The 14,851-nt window shown below is 29.9% G+C and overlaps 1 protein-coding gene across 3 annotated transcripts in view; it reads right to left on the bottom strand.

The window, feature by feature from the left end:
* The window catches only part of LOC103573984 (protein bric-a-brac 1), a 212,241-nt gene that overhangs the window by 158,572 nt on the left and 38,818 nt on the right, over positions 1 to 14,851 (bottom strand). For all 3 annotated transcript variants that reach the window (XM_014442315.2, XM_014442312.2, XM_053739817.1), the window contains exon 3: positions 3,243 to 3,352. The gene's annotated coding sequence lies outside the window, so the exon portion shown is untranslated. The remainder of the gene's footprint in view (positions 1 to 3,242; positions 3,353 to 14,851) is intronic.

The following is a 14,851-nucleotide window of genomic DNA, read 5'->3' as shown; positions in this document are numbered from 1 at the left end:
TAACGCGCCTTGGTGCGACGACAGCGACTATAACGATAAGAAAATCTTAATAGAAGTTCGCACACTTATTCTATTAATGATTAACTCGGTTAAGTTCGGAGATTAGCCAAATCGGTCAACTGCTATGTCCAAAATTTAATAATTCCATTTTTTTCAAGTTTTCAAACTGAAAATTCATGAAATACGTCGACAAAAAAAGTAGATTTTGAAATTTAATGTTATCTTAATACTTCAAAATTAATAAATAATTAGAGATCTACTTCCATACCGAATACCAAATGGCTATTTTTTTTTTTACAATTTTTGTTTAGCTTAATATTTTTTCGTCTCATTTGAATTCTACTCAACCAGAGATTCGATACGTGTGCCGTGATTGATATTTAGGCGCGCCACTTAACGCTTAAGAGGATTAACGTCCGCACTGGACGAGTACGACGATGAGGGTTGTGGTAGCACACGAGGAGACACCGAGAGGGCGAAACAACGACCACACACGTAGTACCTAGTTGTTGGAACGATCCAGAGACCGCTAGGAAATTCTCGAGAACCACATATATGGCTAACGGACGAACTCTCTCATGGTTTGTCGCCCTCAAACTATCTTTCTCACTCTCTCGAATAAATATACACTCAAATGTCTACGTATATATATATATAGATAAATATATGTGCGTGTGTATGTGTATATTGAAGACTCAAGTACCCTTCCACGACCAGCCCCAAGCCTCCAGGGGAACCTGAAGCAAACCTATATCCGAGAAACACGCTACAACGCCCAGCACTGATTATAGTTAGTGCAGTCTGCTGATCTGAAACCCTATAATGCGTATAGTACGCTACTTCGTGGATATATGTATATTGTATTAGTCATGTACTAAAAGATTTAACAGGATTCGCCGTAGATTTTAATTAACTCTATTAAATATATTCACATTATTTTTTATTTTTAATAAAAATAATAATGTTTACTATCAGTGAATGATTTTTTCGTTTTAGGCCAATTTATTAGGGTGAAAACTTCGCGAATAAAAATATTCTAACGAAAATATCCTGGAATAAAATATTTCTGGGCAAAATATCCAGAACGGTCAATTCAAAATTTTCTGGTATCTTTATTTTTACTCTTATCTTTTACTAGATAGAGGAATTTTTAGAGGAAAAAATTGACCGATTATTATATTTTTTATTTATTTGTAAAAAAAAATTAACGAAAATTATTGGACGTTCGAGTGAAAGAAAATCGGTGATAAAATAAAAAAAAAGCCGGACGTGGGCTAATGCTCAGCTGTCAAGGTCTAAGAAATGACCAACCGCCCAAGATGGGCCGACTCTACCCAAGTAGAAATTCTTGCCTAGGAAATTTGCAATTGAAATAATTGCCCGCACGAAAAAATATATATCTCCGCAAAATAGTATATATCTGACTTAGATCTTTACTATTGTATGTATGCTATTTCGCCGGCATATGTTCTTCGAAATATATTTTTTCGTATGGGTGATTACGGAAAAACAATATTGTACTAAACATACGAATTTTTCTAGTAACAATTTTATATTTCAGATAGTCTACTATTACAAACGTTAACTTTTTAGCCCCATTTTTATCCGTGTAATATTACACTACTTTTCATTTCATTTTTATAATTTTTTCGACAATTATTTCGGTATGTAAATTAGAGAATTTGAAAAGAATTATGGATGAAAAACGGAAGTAAAATACTTGAGTTCTACACGGTTATCGATTTGTATGAGGATAGAGTGGTTCATTCCACCCTCATCGTGCTTGTACATATAACAATTAAGTGAAGCTTTATTCCAATGGGTATGTATATGTCTGCATAAATGTATGTATACATATGTATGTCTTAGTTTCCCCTCATTGCATCGCGGAAGAGTAAAATGTTCGAGAGTTAACTATAAAGCCTATATGGACGCGCGCATTTCGTGGGCGACTGAAGTTAATTCGCGAAAGCGACCGAGGCAAATTTAATTCGCGCGACTTAACGCGTGACGAAATCATTTCGTCGTTCTTGTCGTGCTCGAGTAGGTCATAACCATTTAAATTGTCGCGAGATAGTCATAAACATCTTATGTATATATATATATATATATATATATATATATATATATATATATATATATATATATATATGACTTTTTTATTTGATTTTTTTATTAACATAAATTCTTGTACATTATTATTTATGAAAAGAAATATATATTAATTTATTTTGAGAATAAAGAATTATATTCCCCTCAAAGTAATATAAAAATACAACATATATAATAATTTTATTCGTATGATAAAGTTTTGTCGTAAATGCAACTACATCTTGGAGAAAACTAAAATTGATCATGCGTGTTTGACTAAGTTCAGTAAATAATAAATAGTTTTTAAACGTAGAAAATTTTTACGATTTTATAAATTACAATTTTTATTTTTCCTTCTCTTTGCTGTTTTTTTTTAATATAAGTTTTTTCCTTGTGATTATGCGAAACTTTTTTGCACCCTCTTAACAAACTTAGGGATCAACTATAGTTTGTAATTTAATCATTTTACGAAAGTTTACTTTATAAAAGATCAATAGTTTATTGTGTGCGAAAGCATAAAAAAAATTATGAAATTACGTATGGAGTTTTGTAATATATATATATAGAATATATAGTAATGTCTTCCTGATTTTGGGTATTTTTAAATTTCGTGCTGCGCGCCCTATGAGTATTCATTCAAGTTCAAAGTTTTCATGTTGAAATAAATTCCTCTGGAGTGAATTTTACTCTGAGGAAATTATAAACAAATAAAAAATCATCGCATTCACTCCGCATTTCATTCAGATTTACTCCGCAAAATTTTTACAGTGCACACACACGTAGGGGAGGTCAAGGCACGATACATGAACCCAATCTAGATAATACATTTTATTGATGAGTTAAATAAAAAAAATATTTTTTAAAAGTTTACCCAAAATACTCTATTGTGTTTATAATCGGTTACAAAAAATTTTTGAAAAATTTCCTTTTTACTGAATAGGAAATTTGAAAATTACATCAAACTCATAAATGAAATAGAAGAAATTTTTTTTTAATTTTTTGGGAGGTCCGTCGGACCCCGGCCTCCCCTGTAAAGTTAATAATTAAAAGATAAATTATTTATTGAATCAATAAATAAACTTTTATAAGCTACTACTTCAATAAAAGTTTTATAGATTAATTTTTTCAATTTTTCAATACTAAATACTCACTTATTCATTATAATCCATTGTTTAATCTCTGCTTTATAATGTTAACTCGGTCTTAACTTTCACCTTGAATACCCCAAACACTCGAAGAATATCCATTGGTACTTAAGCTTCTGCAAAAAAATAAAAAAGAACAAACTAAAAATAAATAATCATAAAAAATGTAGTTATTTTTTTATATATATCCGGTAGTATAAAATAAAAAAAAATATCAGTGAATAAAGATCACAAGCGAGCTGAAAATCGAATAAAAAAATATCCTTTACAACCGTCTCATTTGCGCGACTCTAAACGCTCGCCGGAAAACGAGTGGAAAAATAAGTGGCTCGTAATCCTTTACTGAGGATACATTTCCGACCAAATGAATCTTTCATTTTAGCTCGTATAACAACGACTCCAAAGCGTCAACTATTGACTCGAATTAACTGCCTACTATTTCAAGAAATATATACGGAAAAGTATTTTTTATTGTAATATTACTTTTTTATCCATATCACCCCACAGTAAATCTGTGATTACTTTATAAAATGAAAAGTTTTTTCACTTTTATTTGTTTTAAATTAAATTTTTTTTTTATTTCAATTTCTATACATAATTCATATAAATATTTAATATTAAATTTTTAGAGAAAAATTAGGTCTCTTTTAAAGAATAAAATTAAAAAAATTTTTTTTTTTATAATGGGCATGGTCGCAAATGAAATTTAATATTTTGAAAAATTTTCAATAATTATTTTCAAGTTTTTCTAATAAAAAAAAAAAGTATAATTAGAAATCATAATGAATTATTATTGCAATTAATTTTTCTTATATTTATTAAATCCTAAGTTTGAAAAAAAAAAAAAAAAACTCACGGTTTAAGTTAGTAACAGGTGAGTTAAATTAACAAGCGGTTAAAGTAGAATAAACCATTCAATAATGAGTTCTTCAAGTAAATTTCCTCGACGGAAGTCGCAAGATGATAAAACGAGGGTTGCGACTCTCATCCTTATAGACCACTTTAACCGTAGATTCATGAGTAAAGCGTAGCTCTACTGATATAAGAAGCAATAAAATATAATGAAATAACATCCAATTCATGGAAGAGAGATATTGTGAAAATATTATTGCTAACTTATTACTCGAGCTAAAGTATAAAAGCAAGAGAGTACGAACAATAAAAATAAATTTCATTTATTGAAAATTTACCATTCGACTTTTTTCTTATAAACACTTGTTACGATTTTCAAGAGGAAATTATCAAGTATTGAATTATTTTATATAAAAAAAATCCGGAAGATGAAGAGTTAAATGGGTTTTGAGCCAGATCTAACTATAGAATTTTCAAATTTGCCGCTGAAACTTAAAAAAGAGCAGTTTTCAAAATGTTTTATTGATGACGTCTTAAACTAGCGAATCACTTAAAATAAATTTCGCGGTGGTCAAAAGAGGATACAAAGATAACATTATGATTTTTGGAAAATCAAAATGTGTATACTGCAAGTTATTCTAGAGAAGTGAAGAAAATTGTTAAGTTTCGTACTGTTTGACAATGGAACCTCTCGATTTGAATCGTATTGAATTTGAAAGGGTTTTCAAGTGATTAAGAACTTGGAATCGACCTGTAGAAAAATTTCAGTTATTCGAAAAAAAGATTTTTACCAAAAATTTCATTTATTGAATACTTCAAAATTTGCTAGTCTTATTGCGCTTGAATTTTCATGAATTCTGATCATTTTTAGACTGGAAAATATTCAAAATAACTTCCTAGGGTCTTAAAAAAATGAGAATTGACAAAAACTCTATTTTCGAAATTCGATGGAAGATAATGATTTTTCTATTTTTGGAAAATTTTCTGTTTTCTTAACGAGAAGTTGAAAATAAGAGACATTCATAAAATACTTTTTCTGAAAAACGGAGTTTTATTTGTGTGACGAAAGACGTTTTAAATATCAGTGTAAGGGAAGAAGTGTCGACTGCAGACTTAACGCTACTGTACAGTGTAATGTGGTATGTAAGAATAAGTTATAAAGATAAAAAAAATGATAGGAAAAGGATACAAGTTAGGAAAGCATGAGGGGAGAAAGCAAGAGACAAAGAGATGAAGATAGTAAAGGATGGGAAGAAGGCAGTAGGGAGGGAAAGGAGAGAGAAAACGTCTGGACGTTCGCGTAACAATCCTATCTCATCGTGTAAATCTCTAGCTCGTAACGAAGCGGCAAATCGAAACTAAACGGAGCGGCCCCGTGAATGGAAGATCGAAATATAACGTTACGCCGATGCCTCGGTGCGGCTTCCGGTCTAACATTTTTAACATTTTTTCCACCTATGGAAACCCCTTTACTCTATACTACACTATTGATGTTCTTCCTTCAATTAAACGCGAACTCATCGATACACATCATTAATTTTCATTTTTTTTTTTAAATTAATTTTTATTCATTATTTTCTTCCTTTAAAAGCTCAGTGTCAAATCAATAAATTTTATCAAATACTAATTCCATTGTTTGTAAACAATAGCTCCTCAATTTTTATCAATAATCAAAGATTATAAAAGTGTCGACGGCTCTTAATGCGTTGGCTAATTGTTTTTTATTTCGAGATAAATTTTTTTTAACGAAATTAATTTATGAATTTGAAAAAAAATGTATCGAAAATTTGAAAAATTAAAAAGATTTTACTATGAATTTTTTTTTCTAAAATAATTAAAATATTTAATTAAAAATCGTTGGATAAAAATTAATTTTTCTGATTTTTTACTAAATTCCAAATAACTGCAAATATATTACGGGTATTCTTATTTTTTATTTTTGTTTTTTCAATTCAAAAATTGAACATTCAAATAATCCCGATAATTTTCTCAATTATATAGAATCGAACTTATGTATTGTCTTGGAAAATAATGAAAAGATTATCTTTATTGTTTGAAACTTTATTTCACAACATAGAGAGAATGTTTCGTTGAAAGTTATCGTGACAATTGTGGCAATGACCCGATTTTAACTCAAAGTTCACAACTCCTGAGAAAAAAATCTTTTGTTTGTAAGTAAAGAAATAAAATAAAATTTACTATTTATTTCGATAAAGTCTTGGGTTCACTGGTCAAATTTCGCACCTGGGAAAAATGAATTCAATATACATCAAAAATTAACTTGATTTATTTCAATTCCGATTAAGATTTGTTGGAAAAAAGAAAATTTATAAAAAGGTTAATTACAGTCTAATGAAAGAATAATAGCTACATTAGGAAAATTTTAAACTCTTACAAAGTGGCTGATGCGCCAGCTTTAAATGATAGCTGCACAAAGCTAACAACTGATTAATTAATTGAATAAATTGAAGAATTTAAAGAAAAAGTCGAACTGTAAAAGACCAAGAGTTCAGATCTGTCACTTTAAATTGTTCTAAAAGCTCATTTACCAGCGTTGTCTAAAAAAGAAGCTTTGAATCTAATGGTTATAAATTTAGTAATTCGAAATGACTAATTTAACCAGTCGTTTACTTATTACTGGTTCCCGGAGCATATTCACTAATTCGCAGTGAATTTAACTAATTTATTTATTTATAGAAAGTAATGTTTTTCTCACTATTTTATTCTATTATCTATTAGTTTTTTAAAAAATTTTAATACCAATAGCTGTTTGAAATATATCAGAAAATACGACTTTTTTTAGTTTAATTCGACCTTCTACATGTGCATTACTCGCAATTTGATTATCTATATCTCACTTCACAATCGGTCAAAAATTCTGATTTTTCAAAATTATATTCAGAGCATTTATCTTCATTTTCATGAAATTCTACCGATGAGACCTATGATACAACTACCTTAAGAGGGATCTGAACTTTTTTCTTTATGACACTCAAGTCGACGAACGGTACTATCCTTGTTTCACTTTTCCAGGAAATGGAAACTTTGTCCACTTTTTTCTTTTAAACAAATAAACGTTTTTTAAAAATAAAAAGATAGAGGATAAGTAGATAAGTAGAAGGATTAGAGGTTATGTATAAGAAAAAACTTTGACAAAAATGACTATAGGCCCTCTTCAAACATAATTTACACATGGAGTGTATAACTATAAATTAATAATGCTGACAAAAGACCAAATTAGGCAAAAATATCATCAATTAAGGATAAAAAATCAGATTGATTCATTATAATATTGTTACATACAAGTATAAAATATCTCATGTGAATATACTTGACTTAAAACTAAATAGTTATGTAGCAGGAAACGAGTATAAGATAATAATCTATTCTTTATATTCTGTTTCTTCAGTTAATTTTTTTATCTTTATCCGTCACGTTGATTTAAATATAACTCATTATTCAATATATATATATAAATTTTACGTTCTGTTATCTACTAAGTATTATTTAAAAATATTACGCAAGTAACATTTAGCTCTCGTAACGTAATAGATTCAAATGTATATTATTCAAATCTGTTTTTTTGTTCTTACTTAACTAAAAAAAAAAATGATGAATTGTTTTCTATAATTTAAATAACATATAGACTTTGGAATTAAAAGAAGTTACGTATCGTTTGACATACGACCAATAATTCTGATATTTTAATACTGAGGCATAATCCGAGTGAATCTTGTAAAATATATACAATAACAAGAGTTCATGACCTTATTTTCATAAATTTAAAATATAATTACAATATAAGCTAGATTGCAAATATGATAAAAAAAAACTATTGTTCACATATTTATGTATTCAAATATTACGAAAAACAATAATAATAATTGAGGATTAATTATTATAATTATTCTGCATATTTATAAATATATATATATATATATATATATATATATATATATATATATATATATATATATATATATTTTGCGTATAAGTATTAAAGTCCATACTAAAGATCAATACACATAATAGAGCATATCTATAGCTAACGGCAACCCGCGTGCTCATTTACTTAATTGTGTTCAATATGAAGCGTAGAGAGCCACCAAGTGTTGGTGCATGAGTATATTCGAACCAACCCCCGTTTTAAACCTATCCTGTGTTATAGTTTCTCTTCTCTTATTCTATACTACTCACTCATGATGTATCCCAAAGTCTTGATTATGCAGTATATTCAGTTTCAAATTCAAGATTTACTTCCAATATATGACTATAGAATGTTGAGGATATTCTTATTCAAATATATTATATATAAATTTATCAGGCTCTTGTTCTGAATTTCCGTGATTGACCCCACGACTCGTGTGAGAAAAAAACTGAATCCGATTTTTTTACAAGAAGCTCAAAATCTGCGCATTGAGTTTTATTCATTTGTGAGTGTGTAATGTGATGATTCAAAATGACATTATTGTTCTGTGTCTATTTCAATTTGCTTATATACATATTTATATTACTTGAACCTCCACATTCCCGTTTGATCAAGAAGCTGTGCTCGCCTCAAGCCACCCCTTTGGGCAAAGCGAGCATTCGTAACAAGTTCGTAATTTGTTTTATATTTTGAAGACGTACGGAAATTTTTTGAATGCACTATTAAACTGCAATAAATTTAGCGTACTGTAATCAATGTTTTTGGAATGAAAAGATTTTTATTTTTTAATTTTTCTTACTTTTTCGGTTAAAAATATTTGGCCGAAACTATAGAATTTTATGAAAAGAGGCCTACATTTGGCCAAAAATCAAGTCTGCCTACTATCGGTTTTTTTAGGCCTAATCAATCATTTTTCGGTCACTTTTTGACCGAGAAAAATTTTTATCATTATTTTGATTTAAAACTTTTTTACCCGGGTTCAATTTTTAGGCCTTCTTCCCCTAATTAAAAAATATTTGAATTATTAAGTAATAAATACTACTGGCTAAAAAATAATATTATAGTTAAACACATTCATTATTATATATATATATATATATATATATATATATATATATATAAATATAAAGCATGTACATTGTAACCAATTAAAATGAAAAATCTTGAAAATTTAATAATCGTTTGTTTTCGTAAATTAAAATTTCAATATCCCCATATAAATCCATATACGTGGTGATAATTAAATGAATAAAATTTTTGATGTAAAGTGTGTATGAACATTATAAACGATAATATAAAATTACAAAAATGTAATTACCGAGCAACGAAAACGTGATGTCGTGGTATAGCTACAGAGCAAAAGTGGATATGTAAAAATGGTATGGTAAAAGAGAGTAGTAGAATGAACAACAAAATGTCGACCGCAATTATGTTGTAATTAACTTTAAAACAGATGAGTAAGAGAGAGACAGAGAGTAAGCTCGAGTAGAGAGTTGTGAGGTATATATTCGTGGGCCACCGTGGGTAGATGGTGTGGCACAGGTGGTTGGGGATTTTTGTATTTAGCGGTTGGCACAGTCAGAACTATACCAATCCAACCCCTACTGTTTCAATGTGTGCACTCACTCGGCCGATGTTTACACGTTTACACGAGCTGCGTGGCTGCATTATGCATGTTTGTGGTGACAGAAGAGAATTTAAACCAACCTATCCCATCCTATATACATTTTATCGTTTCCATCTACTCTTATAGATGCATACATATATATACATATATTTTCAATGTTTAAATTATTTCCCGCTATATTTAATCTTTTATAGTTTTATCATATATATCATTACATCATCGGAATGCGTGTAATGATTCGAATTCCAATTTAATGCTCGATTATACACTAATATATATATATATATGTCAAAGTACATATATATATATATATATATTTATTAATAGTGGCAGTATATATTGAATTCTCTGGTTTGAATGAACGAATTCTAGCAGAACGTATATGCAGCATTGAGGAATATTTGGGTTGCAGAGAATTCGGGTAAATTGGCATGAGGCCGTTGTAGAAACGAATATGAGAAAATATATATATGTATTTGTATAATGAGTATATATGTATATATATATATATATATATATATAAATGAATTAAAGGAAAACTTGATATATAGTGTATACATAAATAGATATTTATATTTATGTAATTAGAGAAGCTAAATTTGGAATTGGTTCGTTGGGAATAGTGAGCCAATGCAAAATCGAGTTGATAATAAACGTCAAATCAAAATGCACAATCCCAGCAAATTATTTCGAATATTTCATAATGAGCGGAAAATATCATTATATCTGGTGGCTAGGCGGGCATGAAAGCCCCAAGGGGTAGTCGGGGATATGCCATATATAGAAACAGAGGATGAGTAGATGCATGTCACGACGCATCGACGCACAAACGAAAGTAGTGGGGAAGGTTTATGTGTATATATATTTATTTGGTCGGTGGAATATGACTAAACCGGGACTGGATGATACAGAGACGGACTGGATGCTGAATTACGTTGGAGATAACGAGTTTAGCTTTGGAATCGCGTTGCGAACGATCCGTATAACTCCAATAAAATGTATCAATAATTTTGTACGATTGCTGAGGATTCATCAATACTATGGATATGCACATCGGGAATTCACTTCAGTCCACATTCAAAACGTAAAACAAACATTCAATGTTATTTTATTTATATTTTTTTCGTGTCTCATTGGGATTATCATTTTTATCAAGTTAGACTTTTATTCATTAATTTTATAAAACAATTATCACACGATCTGTTGTATTGTGCAACTGATATACTCAATTTTACAATTTTGATCGCTTATGTACAAGAATATATTTTCATACTTATTCAGAAAATTGGTAATTTTTAAGTTTTCCAATAAGAATAAGATACATTTCATTAAAGTAATATCTGATTCATAGAAAAAGAATTTCTTGGCGCCAGAAATATTTTTCACTACAAATTGAAGACAAGAATTTTCTTCGAACTAGAAAAATTTTCTTGAGGCGAGTAAAAATTTTTTGCGCCTAAAAATTCTTGTTTTCTATGTATTAAAAAATTTGTGCCCAGAAAAAGTTTCGTTCTGATCAGATTTAAAAAAAAAATTTTACATTCGATCCAATTTCAACAAACTCGATTTTCAGAAGACAACAGAGATATGTCTGTGAATCGAAAAATGACGTACTTTTACCAAATTTGACAAACATGATGATTGACGTATTAACTTACTTTAGAAAAATAATTTGCAGTACAAAATTTCGAAAAAGTTAATTTTTCAAAAATAAATTTGGTAAAAAAATTTCAGGAATTCGATGTTGATTGGTCAAGTATTCCCCATTAATGAATAAATTTCCTCAACAGGTTCCGCTTTGACAAACTTTACAAGGTATATTTCTCCAGCAAATTTCCTAATCGCAGTTTTCGGATACCCGCGGGCGTTAATACCGCCGACCAGTCCTGCACCACAGTCTGCGGTAAGGCTCGGCTTAAATCAATGCATGCGCATCGAACTATAGTAAACGGTAACCCCACCATCCATATATATATACATATACAACTATATATATCCCAATAAAGTTCTCCTGCATCCAAGCTAGTACTACCAGCATCACATCATCACTACCACTATCATCAGCATTGCATCTCCATTTCCATCATCATCATCATCGTCGTCATCGTGATCGTCATTTTCTCTCTAGAATCACCATCTCTCACCAACTCTCACTCTCTTTGTGCATACCAAAATTACCATCACATCATTGACACGAGCTCACACTCAATAAACCCAGAGGAGTATAGAAGCATCATCGTCATCATGATCATGGCAACTCAATTCAGAATGGCTAATACATCTTCAACAACAGTATGTAATTCAAACCCAGAATCAAGTATCAAGACATTGGACAACTCACTGATTACTAATACCAATTTAGACATTCATCTATACCCGTCCACTTCCGATACCCATATACTCCTTCAAAAGCCGCCCCTTCTTAACAACTATTCCTCTATTCTATTCTATACTCTTTAGCATACGACACACACACACACACACATACATACACACATTTGCACATACAGCATATCAGTAAATAGTCTGAATTCAAGCCAACCACAAGAACAAGAGAGACCAAATCAATGGATAAAGACATCAGTAGACATATATATTATATCTATATATCGTAGGATGCCCAACATGTGCGCAATAAACTTGCGTAGGTGCACTCGGTCATACAACATGGATTTCTACTCACACAAAGCTAACGCCGGCTTCTGCCTCCGGCCAGAGATATCGTTAGCATGCCTTGCTAATCACGGACTCGATAATAATACCGTGATTGATAGGACGAACCTCCGCGACCCTCCACTTGTTCCCTCTGCCGTCCAAATATTCTGTCCTCTTTCTCTTCCTCTTTCACCTTCATCTCTACCAATATATCTATATATAAGTACCCATATATATGCCTATAACTCTTTCTCTCTCAGTCTCCACACTAACCCGCAGATAATGCATCCAGGTAATTCTCGTCTCTCCGCGAACCTGCATACAGAGAAACTGTTCCACCCCATAAATGTATATCTATTGCGCCCTCGTGATTCTCTATTTCTCTCAGTTCACCTCCTCGATTCCATAATGACCTTTCTTTGGCTTCAGCCTTTACTTCTTCTTCTTCTTCTTATTCAGAAATTTTTTACATACTTGATTTTAAAAACCGGTGCAAAGTATAATCATTTTTATTATCGATTGCCGTATATTTATAGTCATATATATTTAAATATTTTTTTATTCAAATTTTTAAATAAAATGCATGAATGCATATGAAAAGTTCTTTGTAGATATAACGGCATTAATAAAAGCCGGATAATTAGCAGGTTTAAAATGGCAGCTCATGTAGTCAATAAAAATAACTCAACCGTTCAAGGATTCTCATTGTTTTCCATGGTGCAAAAGTACATGGGTTCTGTAAAGAGTTGCTTCTTTAAACCAGTCATATCATCGTTCATTTGCATTAAACACTGTCTCTCCCTCTCTTTCTCTCTCCCAAGGGACACAATAACGTTTACATTACATATATTCTGCATACATATATATCAATCTCTCGATTTCTCAGTCTTGCTTTATCTTTATTCATCCCTCTCTACATAACTTTAATGTATATAGCTCGCGAGATAGAGATGGTGTTATAGAAAGAGGGGGAAGAGGAGAAACTATAACTACGCTAGCTATGATACCATTAGCATTGGTGATTAATGTATGCTGCTGGTAGCTGGTGCTTTATGCTAGTAGTCTCCAATATATTTGATGGTGCTTCACTGAGGTTCTCTTATTTGTATAATACACAGCATGATTGACTGCCGATCGTTCAATTTTAAACTAAAAATTATTTTAATATTTTAATTTTGTTATCACTAATATATTATTCATCTATTATTATCTCTATTCATAGATATTAATATTTATCATTCATTTAGCTGATTGAGTTTAATTTTTAAAAACTATTAATTGAATTATTAATATTATTTAATTGCATTCTATGCTGATAAAATTATTACTATTATTATTATTATTATTGTGATTATTAGGATCATCAATGACTAAAATTAATAATTCTCGATAATGAAACTGATAATTATATATTTATTATTTGTAAAAATATTTATAATTAATTTAATAGTTAATTATTATTGTGTGATAATTAAAATGACTTTAAATTTTATTGAGTATTTAATTTATCATCTACTAAATTAAATTATTAATTTAATTTAATTGGTAAATATTAGAATAACAGTATTATTGTGTGAACGTTTTTGAACTTTTCGAATAACATTTTTTTGATCAATTTTTTGGTTTATTTGTGTAAAATAACTTCCTGGTCAATTTCAAGATATCGCGGCAACGGTCATCGAATTTAAAAGATGAACTGGTTGTTAACTTTCTGATGGTTAATGGACGTTAATTGTTTGACAATTTCGCTGTCTTATATCACGATTTATATAGAAGAATATAATGTCTGCTTTTTCCGTGCTAATCAGCTCGCGCGATCTATTCCTACAGACCATAACAAAGTACTTTTTAACCCAATCAACCGATTGTGATGATTTTTATCGGATTCGAAGGTTCTATAGGAATTTTTTTCAAAAACTTTATTTCTTATCATTTCAAAATCTATTGAATCAATTCGAATCAAAGTTTCATGAAATTTGAATTCAATAAACCCTATATGCAAATCCGATTTCAATCAGCTTATATCCATTCAAAAGTTATGTTATATTCACGTATATGTACATACATGTAATATTCTAAGTCTATTTGGAATATCCTCAGAATATTGTCCTAAGACCTTAAAACTGATATCTGATGAAAACTCGATTTTTGAAAGTCAGACTGAAAACTATAACTTTTCTAGTTGATTGAATAGTGAAAATTTTCATTTTTTTTTTTTCAGCGGGGAATTCAAAATTTTAATATTTTAACATTTTAATTAGCAAATTGTCAAACCCCATTTCAGAAAATCTTCCATTTATGCGAAAAAAAAAGTAATTAAAAAAATTTTTTTTCATCTTAAAATCTATTCCATATCTAGTATATGTCTAATATTTTTATCTAAGCTACTCAAATAATATTTTTTCTGACTATTACACTGTGAAAAATTTCCAACAAATTTTACTATGGGTGCATTGTAACACCAGACCATAAGAAAACTGGTACAAAACTTACAAGTGTCCCATAGTAAACGGTATGCGCAGACGACACGATTGGGACCTATGCGCATTCGTT

This window comes from Microplitis demolitor, chromosome 6, assembly GCF_026212275.2.
Source record: "Microplitis demolitor isolate Queensland-Clemson2020A chromosome 6, iyMicDemo2.1a, whole genome shotgun sequence".
NCBI lineage: Eukaryota > Metazoa > Arthropoda > Insecta > Hymenoptera > Braconidae > Microplitis > Microplitis demolitor.
The sequence above is the reverse complement of the archived record's forward strand: the minus strand, read 5'-3'. Positions and strand labels throughout refer to the sequence as shown.